The sequence below is a fragment of the Phalangium opilio genome, unplaced genomic scaffold, assembly GCF_054372755.1.
Source record: "Phalangium opilio isolate 3A_F unplaced genomic scaffold, DU_Popi_V2 ptg000093l_1, whole genome shotgun sequence".
NCBI classification, from domain to species: Eukaryota; Metazoa; Arthropoda; class Arachnida; order Opiliones; family Phalangiidae; genus Phalangium; species Phalangium opilio.
Window position 1 is genome coordinate 5,510,018 of NW_028324198.1, and position 5,807 is coordinate 5,515,824.

Below are 5,807 nucleotides of genomic sequence, written 5' to 3' on the forward strand. Positions count from 1 at the left end.
CTCGAAAATGGCTTCAAATAAACTAAACTTAAAAATTTTAAATATCAGGTTTAACCCTAAAAAAGTTTCAAACTGCAACTAGCCGCCAGATCAAGGAGTCTCTTGCTAATAAAAATAAATGAATTAAACGAAGAATATAATAAGCTAATCATTTAGGTTTACAATGATTTTTTAAATAAATAATTGGGTTTTAATAAAGTATTTTCTGTGCCTAATTGCGTAGGTCATTCTATGAACAATCTTTAAAAAATAACATACAGAGCCTATAAAAAACATACAGAGCCTATAAAAATAACATACACAACCCATAAAAATAACATACACAACACATAAAAATAACATACTCAACCCATAAAAATATCATACATAAAGACATAAGAACAACGTAAAAATCCTATATAAATAAAATAAAACAAATCTATAAAACTACCCTAAATACTTCACAAAAATTCTATAAAATATTTCTATAGAAAATTGGCCCAAATTTATATAAAAAAGCTATAGGGACTCTATAAAGAAATTCTATAAAAACAACTTAAACGTGATATGGGGTAGCTTTACGAAAATTCATTAGAAAATTTCCGTACGGGATAATTTACCACAGAATTCTTTTGCATAGAAAATCGTCTAAAAGCTTAATGTTTTAAGTCGTGTTACACTTACAAATTTTGCTGTGTATTTTTCATTATTTAGCTTAAAAACAATCAATATAATTTATTTTTGGGCTTGAATAAATTGTCTTGATCGGTAATTTACGCTGAAAATTACGGCGTAATTTACCATTTTCCAAAATTTTCGTAATTTTCGAGCCCTTATCCTACTGGTGCACAGCAGTGGGTCTGCCAAATTAAGCACTCCGTGCACTCGTCAAGAGCATTTTAAACACTCTTTCCTCGTAGCAACTTATGCACATTAAAGCCCGGTATCTTCGTAATAGTACTTACTGGGCTACTTCTATCGCCAAATTACAATTTTGTACCTAATATAGTTTACGAAAGTCAAATTTTCACTATTTTCCGTGAGAAACAAAACTAAAACCAAAGCTTAAACCTCCGTTTATATTTTAGTTTCAATAATTCATGCTTAGTGGGAAAGGGGGGAATTAGGGACTGAGAGCATTTCAAGAGAATAGCCCAGGACTTTTAGGGTTTGACCTAGAACATTTGAACATAAAGATGAAAATTGGTACATGTGTTGTTTTTGACCCAACAAAAAATATACTAAAAGTCCCCTGCTGTAGAGCGCGAGCTTTCGCCGCCATCTTGGAAAATGGCCGCCGGGAATGCTAGCTACAATGAATTCCACGTTCTTCTTCAAAAAATATGAAAATTGGTACACATTATTATTGTAAACACTAGAACATCATGGCAAAATTTTATAGCTCTGTGTTCAATAGTTTGGCCGCCATATTTGAAAATGGCCGCCGTTAATGCTAGGTACAGTATATTTCACCATGTTGTTGGAAAATTATGAAAATTGATAGGTATTACAATCAGAGTTTTGTGAACCTCATAGTAAAATATTGAAGCCATTAATCAGATAGTTTGGCCGCCATGTTGGAACATGGCCGCCATCAATGTCATATAGATACAGTATACGGTTCAAAAATTATGAAAATTGGTAATAATTATGTTGAAGACCGTCTAAGCATCATACTTGAATATTGAAGACGTGCTACTGATATTTTGGGCGCCATCTTCGAAAATGACTGCTGGAAATGCTAAATATATTTCAAATATATAAATCTTTTTGAAATTCCTTTTTTGAATAGATGATTTTCATTAACGTAATAAACAACAAAAAATGGATATCTCGAAGTCGAAATTATCGACGCCATCTTTAAAAATGGCCACATGAAAATCATTGCCCTAAATTCTGAAAGAAAGAACAGTTATTCTAAGTTGTTATTCTCAACATGTTGATTAGAGAATATTATTTAATATGGGGTTTATACATTCTAGTGTTGTTTAAGATTAGAATTTAGACAGATCTCTAGCATTTCATACACATTCATCGTCATCGTGAAGATTTTTCATAATAATTGCATGTCACAACCCTTGATTAGGCGCTACACATAGCTGGGGGCCTTATCAGCGCCCCTCCTCATCATATTCCAAATTGAACCTGCGGAACCGCCGTCATGGCACACGAGATCAGCCAGTGGGACCGACAAACGCCACTTGAGCAGGTGACAGAAGCTGGACACCGTAAGCGGCGAGCCCATTCAGGAGGTGGTCGGTGACAGGGAAGGATTAAGGCAGCAGAAGACTCGAGGGGACGGGGAAGTTCTCTCCAAGCACAACAGTGCCAAACGTCCCAAACAAATAGTGTATCCGCGACCCCTAGAGGGTTGCCAATAGAGGGGGCGAGCCAAGGCAACACCTGGGTGGGGGCGAAACGGCCCAGCAAAACCTTCACGGAATGGGGCAAGGAACGGTCTGAACCAAGAGCGAACCCAAGGAACTCCCGAACGGTCACACTGAACACGGGCCCCCTCCGCCACGACAAGTCCTTTGATATAAAAAGGTTAAGAGAGCACTTCTTTCATTTACGTGCTGTAACTGGGTATGGTAATGATAAGGCGTGGTTTAAAATAATGACAGATAAACAGCATGTTATAAATTCGTTGCGCTTTATTAATATATTGCATCTAAGAAAGCCATAGCTGCTACAGAAGAGAGATTTCTTGTCGATTTTTAGGGTGATAATGGACACGTCACGCTTCAACTCTGTAGATATTACACGCATAATGGAACCGATACCACACTTACTGTCTAGTCCTCATTTGATCTCGCTAAGCTTCATCCAACAACCGACACCGCAGAACTACATTTTTTCCGAGCGTATCTTCAAGTCCAAAATAGCTAGGAAACAATTTAATCCCATTCACACCGTTCTCCTTCCGGCATCAGAAGATTTTGTAACACTCATTATTGGTACCTGCAGTCTGCAGAACATCTTGTATAAAGAACTGTGAATGTAGATGATCTGGATTAGCTTGCTGGGCAATGTGTGGTCATTGTCAAGGTATTAGCGGTAATAAAAAATCTTCAGGATGAAGAGAAATATGAACGAAATGTTAAAAATATGTCGTAAATCTAATCCTTAACGACACTAGAATGTTTATACCCCATGTAAAATGGTTTTTCCTAACCAAAATTCGAGTAATATGGCTTTCCTTTTCTTTTTCCAGATTTTAGGATAGTAATATTTCAGCGACCATTTTTGAAGATGGGTCGATAATTTAGACTCGAAAATAGTTATTTTTATGGCGTTTTATACGTTCATGAAAATTATCTACTCAATAAAAAAATATCGAAAAAATTTATATATCGGCAATATATTTGCCATTTCAAGCAGTCATTTTCGAAGATGGCGCCCAAACTATCAGTAACACGTCTTCAATATTCAAGTATGATGTTTAGATGGTCTTCAACATAATTATTACCAATTTTCATAATTTTTGAACCATATAATGTATCTAAATGACATTGATGGCGGCCATTTTCCAACATGGCGGCCAAACTATCTGACTAATGGCTTCAATATTTTACTATGAGATTCACACAACTCTGATTATAATACCTATCAATTTTCATAGTTTTCCAACAACATGGTGAAATATACTGTACCTAGCATTAACGGCGGCCATTTTCCAATATGGCGACCAAACTATTCAACACAGAGCTTTAAAATTTTGCCATGATGTTCACGTTGTACCAATCATACTGCGTACCAATTTTCATAATTTTTGAAGAAGAACGTGGAATACATTGTAGCTGTAATTCCAGGCGGCCATTTTCCAAGATGGCGGCGAAAGCTCGCGCTCTACAGCAGGGGACTTTTAGTATAATTTTTGTTGGGTCAAAAACAACACATGTACCAATTTTCATCTTTATGTTCAAATGTTCTAGGTCAAGCCCTTTTTTGGCCTATCTGTCCTGGCCTAGAAGGATCATGTTATGAAACTACCACTTTTCATTCAATTTATATCTTTTACTGCTAAAGCTCTAGCTGAAGATAACATTTTTTAAAAGAATTATATTTAAATTTCCACAGCCATTGTCGAGTAGAATTAACAAAGGTCGAGGCGCAGCCGGGCCCCCTGAGAGGTAGGGGCCCCGGAAAAATGGACCCTGGCATCAAATAATGTTGAAAATGACGTCACGTAGATCGTTAAATAGCTATATCTTATTAATACATAAAATATAATCTAGCAATCGCACTACTCCTGAAACTATAGAAAAAAGATTCAGTTCCAAACTTCCCTATTATTAAAGAACCAGACGAACACCAGCCTTCCTGCAGCAAAGCTGAGGAGAGAATCCCAGACCCCTACATCTTACCAATGTAGTAAAATTAATTAACGAGAAAGATGCAAGGGTTTTTGGTGGAAAATATCCGTCGTCGACGTAGACTCTAGAAGGGACCATAATTTAATATCTTATTTCTTACTGTTATCCATCCAAAGATGAACGTAACAAGGTAGCGAGTGCACTAGTTCGAAAATATCCTTTCCTTAAGAAGAAGCTGAAAAATCTAAATGAAAATCCATACGTAAGTACATAGAAAGACACACTGTAATTTTATTAACCAAAAGTAATATTAGCTTAGAGTTACCAAAAATAAATTTGACTTCCATTTTCAGCTATGATTTTGCATGTACATGTAATTCCCATAAAATCAATTTTTTTAACATACCCTATTTTTACCTATTATATAATGAAATTATGCGTGCCATAGTTTAAGTTTGTTCACTTGATAGTAGTCCTTCAACATTTAAATTTGTATGGCATTTTTCAAACACCGACCAATAATGAGCAATTTTACTATTTTAGTTATATAAAAAGCTATATTCCCTTCATCAATGGTTCATATTCCAACTTGTAGAAAATATTTTACTGTAGGACACATGGGCTGAAGCTCTACACACTAAATTTCGTCATGAGCGGTGTAGTACAGTAGTCGGGACGACTTGGAATGTGAATGGAATCCAGAAACTCAGCAGTTACAGAAGAAAAATGTTGGTGTACTTGAGAGATCAAAACGGATTTGCCCAGGCGTATGTTGCAATTAAAGGTTACGTCGGCGCCGTTTATTACCGATCTGGAACGCTAGATGGCGCCAGGAGAAGACAGTGTTGTATAGGATTTCCAAAAAAGTCCATACCCCACGATTGGCTGAATTATATGACGTCATGCAAAGACCCTATTCTGGACTGTCCAATACAATATCAATCATGGCTTGCTAGAACCCGCGCGTAGGGCGTCCGTTTAGGGTATATTGTCGCGTCTTTTTCTTTCAGGATTCGGTTTCATCCGGTTTTCGCAACGGTTTTCTAAGTTTGAAATTCATTCTAACTTTGCTGTCGTAGAGAGCTGTACTAGACTAGTTCGTTACGATTTGAATATAAAGTTGACACGAATTTGTTGCTGTTTTTATAATTTTTTGTTACATTTATTATAATTTTCATAACATAATTTAAGAATTAATAGTACTAGTAACTGAAATATTAGAAAATATTTTGTAGTTTAGGAAAATATCACAGTGAGTGAAACGTTTGTTTTGACCAAGGCTTAGGAAACTTTCAAATTTTGGCTTTGGAAATTCATTTATAAGTAAAGATACTATGGCGACTAAAGGTAAAAAATTTAACTAAACCAATTACTGTCTGACAAATTAGAAATCCATTATGTTTTGCAGAACCTATCCATAGAATTAAGCTTAGTAAAGCAGTTTTTGAAAGATGGACAACGGAGAAGAATCGGTGGGGTATGGGAATAGGATCACAAAATGATAAATTTGTG